At 32.7% G+C, this 14,375-nt stretch overlaps 1 long non-coding RNA gene across 1 annotated transcript; it reads right to left on the bottom strand.

Annotated features, from left to right (window-relative positions):
• Positions 1–818: 818 nt before the first annotated feature.
• LOC117321957 lies at positions 819–11,714 on the bottom strand. Its single transcript, XR_004531437.1, has 4 exons — positions 11,595–11,714; positions 5,394–5,853; positions 4,737–4,865; positions 819–4,093 (listed from the first exon to the last, which is right to left on the bottom strand). It is a non-coding gene; the product is annotated as an uncharacterized LOC117321957 (long non-coding RNA).
• Between the last annotated feature and the right edge of the window lie 2,661 nt (positions 11,715–14,375).

Here is a 14,375-nt window from a genome sequence, read left to right as displayed (position 1 = left end):
TTGGCCAGCTATGCTATCCTAGTTCAGATTATTTGCACCATAGGTGTTATTGACAAAAGTACCATGTATTTATATATATAATATTATATACGCCTCGGGTCCGCAAGTAAATGGCACATTTTACTGCATTCATAGCCGTATATTGGCAGCTAATATACAAATATTGAAATCGTCAAAATATTATATTGTTCCAAAGAGATATTGGTCGTAATCAAAACATTATGAACCATTTTTGTCTCAATTGTCTCAACCGTTTTTGACAATTTTTGCGCTAGTTATTTCCTTGGTATGCTGTTTTCGCGTCGAAAAAGTCAATATTTTCCATATAAATAATCGTCTTTGGTGCTAATCCCCCCTCCCATATGCACAAAGTGTCCTAACACACCATCAAATAAATCCATGTCTATTAACAAGATGTAAAAATAGTGTCATACTTCGATGTCATATATGGCCATGTCACCGTCGAACATGTAGATGTAAGTAGACTTTAGCATTGGTTTTTATCGATTTCACTGATTGATTGTCGTATTTGTAAATTAGGTAAGAGACGATATCAAGGTCAATGCGATATACAAGTCGATAACTGTTTAGTATGATACAACTAGAAATCTAAGTTATCCTGGTAAACTGTTTTATAATAAAACTAGAATATGTTGAGATTGTGGTTATGGATTATCCTTCCAAACCATTATCTACAGCCAATAATTTTACCAGCTTTTAATTAGATTAATGAATTAGTATTGGCAAATGAAAATACTATGGTTCTCCTTATCATTCCGATACGGCGTGTTGTTTGTTAAAAACACATCACAAATTCATTGATTAATAAAACATTTATTAACAAAGAAATACACACGAATCACAGTCACATGCTATTTTATTTCGATTACACATCACATTCAGGAAACATTGTGGGTTAAGCTGACGTATTCATCTTAATAATCAATTTAAAATATTCATCCAAGTTGTTTTCTTAATTAAATCTTATGAAGATATATTGAAGATCGTCATAGCCTAATCCGAAAAAAATTGTTAAATTGAGCTCAATTTTGAAAAGGATATATCATGCCTATTGATATTGTAATGTTTTCATATTAACTTTCTGTTCTCATTGCCCGATTAACTTGGTATAATGATTCTTTTCTGTATATATGTTTTTTATTTCTTAGCATAAACTCTACATAAAAACTATATGAATGACATCATATATGTAAGTTATGTACAGGTTTACTCTAATAGAAGGTTTCAATACAGTTATAACATGGGTATGTTCACATATTTTAAGCAAATTGTTTAATTTTCAACGCTCATGATCAAACGTTTTTCAAACAGTGTTGAACTGACGCATACGAAGCCTATGTCCTGGCATATCCTGCCTATAAAATAATAAGCCAAATATTCATCCCGTGATTTCTCTGAATATAGTCGTACATATAAAATATCAGACATATTACGTCATGTAAATCAATACCCTACTTAAAATACGATGTAGTTACATGTAATACTCTAAAATGGAAAAAGGTGTTCTTGGTGTATATTTTTATTTATATCTATCATTAATCTCTTAACTGACCCAGACGCCATCGTTATTAAATAATTGTCCTAACATGCTTAATTTTTTACCATTGACGCATAAATATTATAAACTATTGTTAATTCTTGCTGTTAGTTTGGAATGCATTTTGCTTTTTAAGTTCCATGTAAAATTATCTCAATTCTTTCAATAAATGTCGGTAATATTTCTTTTGACGAATATAATAAATTTCACACAATATTCCCATTATAATCTTAAGCAAAACAAAATTTCAGTGGAGACATTTCTGATGTTCACGAATATCGATGATTTTACTAATGTATCATTTGTTTTTCTTGTTTATTCGATTATTCAATTATTGTTGTCTAGGATGAGTGATTAATATAGGTACACTCAAGTTGATCAAGCAATGCTGAAAATAACGAGATATAAATATAAAATCATTTAGACTAAAGTGTCACTTGTTTACGCTACATTTTCGAGGCGACATGTCCATCATTTCATTATTTTTTTCACATAATAACTCTAGTATCACCAATCTAGTGAGCTTTTACCCTGAGTTGGTATCTTAAAGCTGTATCTAATACCATTTCTAGATGTACAGTTGAATAAATAGATAAAAAGATTAGTGTTTCTTTGATGTACACAACTTTTTTTAGCTGAATCATGTTTAATTCCATTAAAGCGTTTAAATCAAACACATTCGTATACAAATAACCAAAATACAAATAACCAATATGCCTATAGAAATGGTTTTTCTTAAAGAGTTGTAAAGGGATAAAAAAGAATTGATTTTGTTCTAATCAATTATATACAGGCCTTTATATATTTTATATTTAAGCATTTCAGTTTCAACCATTTTTTCTACATTTGAATCCTATAGGTGATACGATCTTAACATATGGGAAATATTCTCAGGTATCCTTTGATTTTTACATACATGTACGTATTACAGTATCTCTATTGTTAAGAAAAGTATTGGTAAACTTTAATACTGGCAAGCATAATTCAAAATAGTAAGCTTTGTGTATTTCTACACAAAAAAAATAATAACATTTTCAAAACATCATATTGTCGACACATATTCTATTCAAATTTTAGCTGTTACATATGTTTCAGACATAGTTATTCCCCTTTTGTCTGTAAAGAAACCAACTAAATCAAAATTTTGCGATTGGCCGAGTCGGACCTAGTTTGCGGATATTAAATTTCGCACAACCACGTCTTGTAAACGTATTGCAGTAAACAATTCTACATATTTGTGTATTTTCGTGGAGTATATTATCGACGCCAATATAGAGATAATTGAATACCCTCAAATATTACCAACCATACAGTATTCACAATAAAACACATCATATTATCCTATACAGACACAATAGTTGTTGAGAGCAAATTACATAATTTACATATTGTAGCCATTAGTGCTTATTCCATGATACAGATATATGCAAACAGAAGGGTAAAAGGAGTATAAACGTTTTCAAACAATACATAAGAAATGAACTCACACTACTGACAAAATTAGCAAAACGCAATTACTCTGAATGTTACTAGTGAAATGCTCAGAATAAATATATGTGCTTATTAAGATTTTGCTTAAAGTTAAGATATGCTACAGAGCCGACATCGTATGCACTGCTGATCACAAAAAGGACTGCGTCCATAAATAGTCGTTAATTAGACTGAAAATTACTTATCAGTATGTAGAGGTAAAAATTTATTAAAGTTTAGATGCAATTATTTATCAATTTCGAATTCAAAAAAATATATTAAAAGTGAAGTTCAAACTTCAGCAAGGTGGTAATATCGTATGTAGCTTTTGGTATTGTAGATAGATAGAATACCATAGATAAAATATAGATAACAGACAATTGTTGTTTTCAAGAAATCATGAATACTCTGTGTTGGCGATGTAGAATATTTATTTATTTAATTGAATTTGGAGCTTTTCAAAAATTCAGAACATTATGTTAAACAAAGATTTATCTAAAAGCTTCGTTTGGATTGCATCATGACACTTTGTTGGCCAATTACAAAATATCAATATCAAAATACGATATAAACTCTAATTATCGTTAATGATTTGGAATGTCTCATACACTAGAGAACTTCTCGTCACGTAAATACAATTGATTTCAGTTATACATGACACAATGACAAAATATTTGAGAATCGCTCAAAAATAACCTAAAGATGTTGATGTTATTTATTTATTTTTCTATGTTGGTTACAAGGAGGATGACATCATTGCTTAATTTTACCTACAATGGTGCATGTACATCATGATTATACTCTGGCAACTTCTACCGTGTTATTTAGTGAATTCAACATAGTAAATTTGGGACAGAACAATCTTATCGCATTTTGCGAATCCCGAAAGAGTCATCGGCATTCAAAATCATTCAAGCATTAAACCAAATGGCGATGTCGATTTGAATACGATAACTATTGCAATCAAATATAAATCCGCTCATTCCTGATCTCTCGCTAGATGTATTGCTTCGAAAAGTTTGTCTGTAAAGGGCTCGAATAGTGGCTCTACCATCGCAAACAATGCTGAAACAAAATATTCATGATATAAGTCTTCATGTAAGGATATGGGAATAAAACAAATATGTTTATAATCCGTATATACTATATACTGCAGACATATATTTCAGAGTGGTTTAAGTCGATTGAACGTATCGTGTCAGCATATTTTTTTTTTTTTAGGATGTTGTTTTTATGCGCGTCCAAAGAGCATATTTTCCAAAAATTGATCACGAAATATGTCTCGTATACCTACATCTTAATAAGGGCATAAAAGTTGATGGTGCTGACTGACAGGGCGATTAAGTAAGAAATCAATTAAAGAAGGTTTAAGAAGCAAACATGTCACACGTCGATTCTGCCATGAGTATCCTATTATAAATCACATAAATAAAATAAACGTTTCGCAAAGTGTGTTCAATCGGCCGTAGTTATACGACGATGTATTTATTTAGAACAATTTTAAGAACTGTAGGGGTTTCCTATCGAAATGATTTCAATCTACTCTACAGAAATGACTTACCGCTCCTGCTACTATATGTTCATATCACAATATTGATTCATTTTTATAACATTTTATTGTTCTTGGTTGAAATACTTTTGTCTTTGAATTCCATTCATAATTTGAATACTTCATTTTTTTTTCAAAAGAATAAACAAAACTACTTACTATTACCGCAAAGGTTATCAATCCCTTCATCGACGAATGTGGTTGCGAAGATGGACGTCGGATTGAACACGTCATCAACGAAGTTTCCTATGAGCGCCTTACATGTCTCCCAGGGCATAAACTGTTGAACTAAAATAATTTATTCCCAATTAGAAAAATAATATTCTTATACACAAAGGGATATTTCGCACAATGAGGATTGCATATTTTTGTTTTGTTTTTATATATGTATATATATATATTGAAATTTTCGGGTTATATATAATATGCAATATACAGAAACAACTATTTCTGTTCTCATGAGAATCGCACGCCTCAATTTACCGTATAAACATACATATGCTCCTTAATGTGTGGACATTCGTTAGACATCTAGCTAGAATCACAAATGCCCAAGTGTCTCCATTAGTGTCATAACAGTTTTACTTCAAATCCTAAAAGATACAGAACAGCCAGAAATTGTGCAACTTGTACACAATACCTTGACTCTTACAAATAACTAAATAATTATTGTAATGAAGTTATATTTGATTTTCTTTAAACAATAAACACATTTGGAGTGAAAAGCGAATATTTGTTTAAATGAAAAAAGTAATGTATTTTATCAAATGATGTAAAAATCTCAAATCTATTATTTTTGTCGACAGATTTACTTACTGTATTGTTCAACCAACGATCTGCCGACAGACCTAAGTCTATAGTGAGAAGGCTTTGTCTTCAGTTTTTCTTTCTTGTACTTAGTCTGCGATTTTGTATATCCCTTGTTCGTTTTCAACGAATTACTTTGCACATTACGTGAATATGATTTACTTTGCACATTACGTGAATATGAATTACTTTGCACATTACGTGAATATGAATTACTTTGCACATTACGTGAATATGAATTTCCCCACGTTTTCCTATCATTGACACTGTTGTACTTGTTCCAAGTTTGAGTAGATCCATATTGTGGCCAGTTATTTGGTTTAGCTTGATATGAAGAATATGTTGTCGGTTTTATCTGATTTGAAACAGAAGTTCTTGTTTGGCCAGATGAATGCACAACTGGATATTGACATAAGCATGTACCCACAAGCGCAAAAACAATTAACTTCAGCCGAACCATATTGACGTGCTGAAAATAAAATAAACGAAAAAATGTTAACTTCACATATGCAGTAATACATACTTTGGAAAAATAGATCGGTCATTTGGTGGCTAAATTATAATCTATTTTCACCAGATGTTTATTTTGCAATTAATATTTCTAATGGAATTGGTGATCTTATAATGTTAAATATACATGTACTGATTCATACTGATATTTACATTATAATCATAATGATAACACAAATCTATCCACGTGAAATACATTTCCAATTATTATTGTGATTATTATTGTGGAATGTTCTTTGAGTATAATTAGCATTGATATGATTTCAGCAGGCATGGTTTAACTCCAAAAACATGACCCAGGATCACGGGAGACACAACCCATACTACCAAAACATGACCCAGGATCACAGGAGACACAACCCATACTGCCAAAACATGACACGGGATTACGGGAGACACAACCCATACTACCAAAACATGACCCAGGATCACAGGAGACACAACCCATACTGCCAAAACATGACCCAGGATCACGGGAGACACAACCCATACTACTAAAACATGACCCAGGATCACAGGAGACACAACCCATACTACCAAAACATGACCCAGGATCACGGGAGACACAACACATACTGCCAAAACATGACCCAGGATCACGGGAGACACAACCCATACTACCAAAACATGACTCAGGATCACAGGAGACACAACCCATACTACCAAAACATGACCCAGGATCACGGGAGACGCAACCCATACTGCCAAAACATGACACGTGATCACAAGGGGCACAACCCATACTACCAAAACATGACCCAGGATCACGGGAGACGCAACCCATACTGCCAAAACATGACACGTGATCACAAGGGGCACAACCCATACTGCCAAAACATGACACGTGATCACAAGGGGCACAACCCATACTACCAAAACATGACCCAGGATCACGGGAGACGCAACCAATACTGCCAAAACATGACCCAGGATCACAGGAGACAACCCATACTGCCAAAACATGACACGTGATCACAAGGGGGACAACCCATACCGACGAATGTACGCTTTTAAAGGGACATAATAGGATACCGAGGTCTCCGATTCAAAACATTCTCAGAATGCACACAAATACATTGTGTTTTTTTGTATTAAAGCAAAATAATCATTATTTATTTTTTTACCAATATTTAAGGAAATAATCATAATGAAGTATCAATATATGTATCTGTGATATCTTCCCATTATTCAGTGACTCGATTAAAAATTCGCTCTGTCAAAAGCATGTCAACATATATGGAAAACTGATGTTTATATACTCTGATATCTTACATAAACTCTTAGGGAAAGTATATAAGAAGACTTGAATACAAAATGTCTTTGTTGGGGACAATATAATCCCGAAATCAAATTACACGAAGTGTCCAGCGTTTGCGGAAAATACCAAAAATTTAAAAAAAAAATTTTAAAAAAAATTTTTTAAAAAAAATAAAAATACCATGTGGTGGATTACTGGGTGAGTTGCAGGATTTTCCGTTTTGCTTGTGTTAGCTTAGTATTCCTTAAACCATGTAATATTGGCTAGTAAATATCAGTCATCATTCAATTTAATTTAACAACATTTTAATGAATATGGTAATAAAAACAGTAGTGATAACTTTTTTCAACTAGTTTTTAAGACCAAGCTGACAGTGTTAAAAACCTTTAACTGTGATTTAAATTTTTCATATACAGACACAATACCAAATGATCCCAACATGAACATTTCACTTTACAAAGGCAACAGCATTGTACAGTGTTACGCACCTGTCATTGAAATAGCTCAGTAGATTAAAATCAGAACGATGATCTTAATATATCCGTAGAATTCGATTTTAGGTTTTCAACATTGAAATCTCTTTTTTAGACTAGATAAAAGTACTATTGGTACAATCCGTTCATTTGTTTCCAGAATATAGCAGTCAAGAGACTTTTGTCCTTGCTGAAAGGCTCATGTAGAGAAGGATAAACGACTATCTAAAAAAAATCAACGATTGCATTGTTCTCTAGATAAATATTTTTATTTCATATTCCATGCTCATCATTATAGTTAATATGATAATGGTCAGCATTAATTAGTTAACATGAAAACACAAAGGCCGTGGAATAAATAATATGGAAATCCAACACGTTTAGATAAGATAGTAAAGGTCCTCATTTAGACCAATTGCTCATGAGATACCACTGTTTATTGTGAGTTTGACAGAAGGACCAAAAGTTCACTTAACCGACAAGTCGATGGTGTGTATTACACGATAGGTTTAACCTCCCATTTAAGCTGTCTTCCTTACAACTTGACCAGACCTCATAAATCAATATTTGTCCTTGATACCATGACCCTAAGGAGGTCCTTTCTGTACGGCTGTGGACACTGAAATATATCCTACTTGCGGTTTTGTGCGACGCTTGGTCTACCAGCTGATAGGTCTGAAAAGTCATATCACGACTGTATCATTTGGTTCGATCAGCGTTATTGATACATTATACTGTCAATATGATTTGTAGCTGTTCATGTTGGGTTTTTTTGTGTTTGTTTGTTTGTTTGGGTTTTTTTGAAAGAGAGAAAGAGAGTTCTAAAATTAATGTATGTTTTTATAAATATGTCAAGTATTTATCTTTCACAAAATGAACTGAAAGTTAACGTGAAGAACTACATTATTTTTGTCTCTATTTTCTTTATTTTTTAATAAATAAACAAAAACAAAACAAAAAACCCAATGTTAATATATACAGTCCTATTTTAAAATGTTATGCAATCCACGAAATCCATTTCAAAGCATATTATATATATATATATACCACATTGATTTCCCTTCCTTAAGACTTAAATGTTAATACTGTAAATGTGTCTATTTTAGCGGGTTTAAATTTTAGCGCAGACACTGCAATGAGCGCGATCATTATTAAGTATTTTACCGTCTGTGCGAAAAGCGCTAATATAATATTGCTGCTAAAATATATACATTAAAAATAATTACACTAAGTATCATATATTTTTTGTCATTTGCTCTTGTTAGCGAAATCAATATGAAATAAAATTTAAAAAATGATAATAATAAAAATCGTGAAATAATATCATATCATATTAAGCTGACAATTGATTTTAATGCATTTGCACGTCAAAATATATTGCTAGGTTAGAACTAGCTGCCAACTTTATTGTCATAAATCCTGTCATATGATGTAACCGCATTTCAGAAAAATCGACAATGAATTGTTGTATGTTCAAATATTATTTCATCAATGGTCAAATTTTCCATCCTATTTCTTAAATGATTACAATCTTCTGTTCTCGCAAAATGTAAACCACAACAATTCTACATTGTGTGCTTGGAAAAATTACTGTAGTTCAAAATATAACCGATCTTTAATCAATTATTGTGGGCATTTATTTCTATTTGTCTAAGAGGCAGATAGTCTTCCAAAGCTTCAGTTATTCTCGGATTGCTGAAGTTGTTAATCATTTGATGTGGTTGGTTGTAGATCTACCTGGTATATTTTCGCAGACAATTTACAGAAAAGTTCCTTCATTTTGGATAACGGAACTCCTGCTGGTTAACGATCTTTCTCGACAGCGACAGCTAATTAAATATCTCGTCGGAATACCAGGATTCAAATGACTGCTTTAGATATGTTTCCACAGCTCTTTGGAAACGTGGCTGTAAACGGTCCTTACAGCACGATGGAATATAGACGATCTTGATTTTGTGTATTGTCAAACACTCCATGTATCTCTCCGTAATTTGGACTCGCATTGCTGTACGGGGTGTAGGTTATGTGCAGACCTTTTCAACTCGAACCGCGACCGTGCTAACCTAAGACAACCAAAGGTCAAAGTTTGACCAGTGGTTTTCACGTGATATCCCACCCCGGGGCACTCCGTATTTGGGATGACATCTGTCCGTCTTGCGGCCAAAATGACCTTGGGCAAGGTTCTTCCTCTCGAAAGGTTCACGATAGCATCACACCAGTATCTGCATTTGAACTAGATCTAAAGTCTTTTTGGACTAACTCTTAAACGTAAAAAGCTCGACGGTGAAATTGTAGCAACTGCATCACCGCTTAAAGGTAAACTGGGAATACATATCCGCGACACAATGACTCGTTAAATAATTCTTCTTCACAACAAATACATTTTGATTATCAACAAAACACAAAGAAATATAAGTTGAAATAAACAATTACTGGCATACATGTACCTAATGTTTTTTGTCACTTATCCATGAATATTTAAAGATGATTTGATAAAAAAAATATGTGAGTGTACTTAAATATTTAATTTGTTACCCTGAGCTTCGAAAAACTTGAATAAATAATCTTGCATATTTTTTTTTTGCCAGGTATGGTAATGTAAAATTTATGTTTGGATTCCTTGGTGGTATGGTATTAAACATTTTTTTAATATAGCTATGTATATCATTTTGATTTAAAACACCGAGGCGAGTGCCATAAAATCTCACACGAAAAGAAACGAAAAAGATAAGCTTTGTTGACATTTTGACAAGTATCAAATAATAATGTGGAGGACTTAATCAAACGAAGATAACCATTTTCCAGTTCATGACGTCACTTCCTTGTTCATATTGTTTACACCACAATCGACTTCTGCCTGTCGCGGTCAGTGAAATACTATCCAGAATTTATTACATTAGTGAAGTGACATATGCAAAAATACAACACGGGCGAGTTCACTGGATAATATTTTAAAAAATACATAAAAGAAAATAATAAAAAAAAAAAAATTAAATTCATATCTCTGGTAATTACTAAAAGTTTTTCATTAGAAAACTGCTACCAAAATTTCTCTAAAATTTATCCCTCCGATTTTATAGTCAAAAATTCTCATTGTGACCCTGTATATCGATGAAATACGGAATTCTTTCTATCAAATACATACAAAATTAGTTGCTGATAGAATATACTACATGACGCTTTTGATAAGTAATACACATATCCTATAAATATGCAATATATTTTTCTTTATGTCCTATATGAACTTAAAACTTAGGACTAGATAAAACATAGGTTATAGGTAATATAGTTAGCATTATGCATGCCTTTCGCACGCGTGTCACAAATGCATTATTTCAAAAACACAATCATCGAATACATTGTTTCGTTTTCATATATTGTAGCATTCTTACTACTTAAAATATCCCACATGTCCCCATAAAACGAGACAGAACACATGCTTACAGGCGCCACATACCCAATAAATACCAAATATAATTATATATAATTATCCTACCCTAACTATTCATCCCCAATACTTCAAATTTCAAAATTAAAGTTCTTCATGCAGCTTTAACTAATTGATATAATCATTATACATTACTTATGTAAATAAAAGACAAGTTAAGACGAGGTCACGTGATTGCATGCTCTAAGACATAAATTCAATGACTTTGGATGTGATCTAAAAACGATGGCTTTATACACATAATTCCCTCGGTCACATAATTCAGCAATATTTTCTGTACTTAAAAATTATAATAGTTTATAAATGGGTGGTTGCTTTAATAATATGATTTCTAATAAAGGGTATCCTTGACACCTTAAAATGATATTGAGCACACAGTATAGAATGCATTCAGATACAACTTGTTTTTATACCTTCTTGCTTCTAGTGTCAAACATTGTGAAGACAATCTTATTTTCCATAAAGTATGGTTTTTGTCATATTTCAGATTTAAGATTTTTTTCAAAAATCCCAATACTTACCATTTTGACTTCACCCTGATTACAAGACCCTCACCGCTACGCGGTGACGGGATGGCGTCCTCAACGTGCAGTGAACACCGAGGCGAGAGTTTTCACACCTGGCTTGGCCAGATGTACAGGGCCTTGTGCTCTAGTCCCTCAGGGTCTAGCGCTGAAAATGTCAACTGATTGACAGGTATCACTGTCCGTTATATCAAAACCTGCTAATTTTATCCATGTATATCTGGTTCATGAACCCAAAGTATCTCAGAGGAATGAAGAGAATTTTTCAAAGTATGATATTTATTTCATTTTTATCATATTTCTTTGAGGTGATACACATATGAGTCGAAATTGCTAAAACTACCTTGTGATATTACTAATATTGTAATATATAATGCTGTGTTTTTCGTTCATCGTGTGTGCATGACATAGCGCTGGATTTTTATTCACATGAGTTCCTAGCTGCAATGTGTTTTATTGTCGTTATAAATGACGGACATTTTCTTGAAATATTCTTGGAATATAATTAATACTCGTTATCTCGATCGCATAGAACACGGAGAGGTCATTTATAACGCAAGTTAAGCCCTACCCTGCCTATAACTATTTTTTGTTGGTTTTTTTTTTTTTTTTTTTCAGAGACATTTTTTTCAGAGACATTTTTATTGCATGAATACCTAACACCTATAGTTATAATTAATTTATAATTTTTGACTGCACAAGTCCTTTTAATCAAACCAAGTTATCGACAGATTGATCCTTGAAATTGGAAAACATGTTTTATCGGTGACCTATATATGAGTTCCAAGAGCTATTATTATGACGTCATAACGGGTATGCACTTACAGTGCCATAGGGCCGATTTTGGCTGATCGTATTGTATCAAAGGTGCCAGAGGTCCGATTGGGCCGATCAGACCGGTATCACAATAATTTTCGGATAATTCACAGTAAACGTTTTTATCATAAAAGAATTTGTACATACAAAAGATATGACCGTAAACAAAGATTCTACCAAATCTTTACAACTAACGTCATTTAATGACGTCAATCATGATAACACAAAAACGTCATTATATTATGACATGCCGTAAAACAACAAAAATGGCAGGCGTGTGGGTGTGGACGTTTGTGCTTCAGCCAGTGAGAAGAACGCAGTTTACAGAAGGCCGGGCTTGCAACATGCCAACAAGGAATGCTTCGCCAATCACGTATTTAAAATTTCTGTTTACAGTTGGTTTGATGAAGGAAATCGTTAGGCAGACAAACATGTACTCTCTCCAGATTTTTTTTTTAAATTTTGTTCATTTTCCCAATGCAATATAGGTTAAAACCACGGGAGCTCGTTTCTATTGATTTACAATAATAAAATGAATATGCGGGCACCAAAATATCGCAAAATAATATGTATGTATGGAAGCGTTTAAGGGCCAAATTCAAACTTTTTTTATTTATATTTTTCACACTTTAATGTGTAAATTATACACTCTTATCTGTAAATTTTATAATTTATTTGCAGATTAAAGTGTATAATTTTTTTACACATTAATATGTAAAATTTACAGATTGATGTGTAAAATTTAAATTTGGAAATATAAATAAAAATGTTTTGATGTGGCCCTAATACGCTTCCGTATGTATAGCATCTCTTTATGTATGTAACAGATATGTTCTTTCCAGTCGAGAGCATATATTCGTATATCCAACGATTACTGTCACGAAATAAATATTTAGATTTTGATTGTATCCTTGAAATTATTTTAATATACGTGTACACACAAATGTATATAAATAAACATCGTGTTCCACATGAATATACGCATATATGATATTGTACAGAGCACAAACATCAAGGATTTAAAAAGGATTGTCATATGTTAACGGAGAGTGCAGGCCTCCAAGGGAATCGAACTCGAGATTGGATGAGGGTGAGAGTAGGGGTCGTGTGGGTATTTATTTTTCGCAATTGTTGAAAACTTAATAAGTTTACATTATAACCCGTGACAGTCGGCTATCTCCCATTTCACACATCTATCTTTAAAACCTTTGCATATAAGTGCAATGGTGTTGAAGTAAATGAAAAGGTTAATAAATGCCGCAAATTGTTCATTATTTCCTTTATAGATACGCCCGTAATTCATTTGCAACATACAGAAAATCCTTGGAAGGCATTCGTGTTCAAGAACAGGGAAGCCTCTTGGGATAAAGAATTCTCGATCCTTCGTAGCATTTTTTTTTCAGCATGTGATTTCTTAAGAAGTTGTCCATTGCAGAATATTGGAAAATTTTGCTATCGAGCCAAGCACCTGCTTGGTTCAGGAAAGTCATGTCAAGGAATATATCCAAAATATTATGAAGACTTTATGAAGCAGATTTTCAAAGGATGGTTCCGAGACAGGTAACTTGAAATGTATAAATCTAATACATGTGACAAAGAAAAACACTGTTTCTAACTCGTACCCTGACCGAGCCTCGAACTCACGCCTACGGCACCTGATCGCCAAACCAGAAATACCTGCAGCTTTTATCATTATGACAAGATCGTGAGTTCTAAACCATGACTTCTGCAGTATGTAAAACGCATCCATACGAAATATCTGAGCAAAGTTCTTGAAAACAAACAGAATAAAACAAATATTTACAACAACAAATAGGGAAATGCGCATATCATACCCGCGTAAACTATGAACTAAAGTAAGAAATGAACAAAGAAGAAATATAGAGGAATACGTTTAAAACGAGAAGCATATTCTGGTATGTACAGAACCGTCGTAAACCACTTGCGATGAGTTTTATACTT

This window comes from Pecten maximus, chromosome 2 (genome assembly GCF_902652985.1).
Source record: "Pecten maximus chromosome 2, xPecMax1.1, whole genome shotgun sequence".
NCBI classification, from domain to species: Eukaryota; Metazoa; Mollusca; class Bivalvia; order Pectinida; family Pectinidae; genus Pecten; species Pecten maximus.
This window is presented reverse-complemented; position numbering and strand designations above follow the sequence as displayed.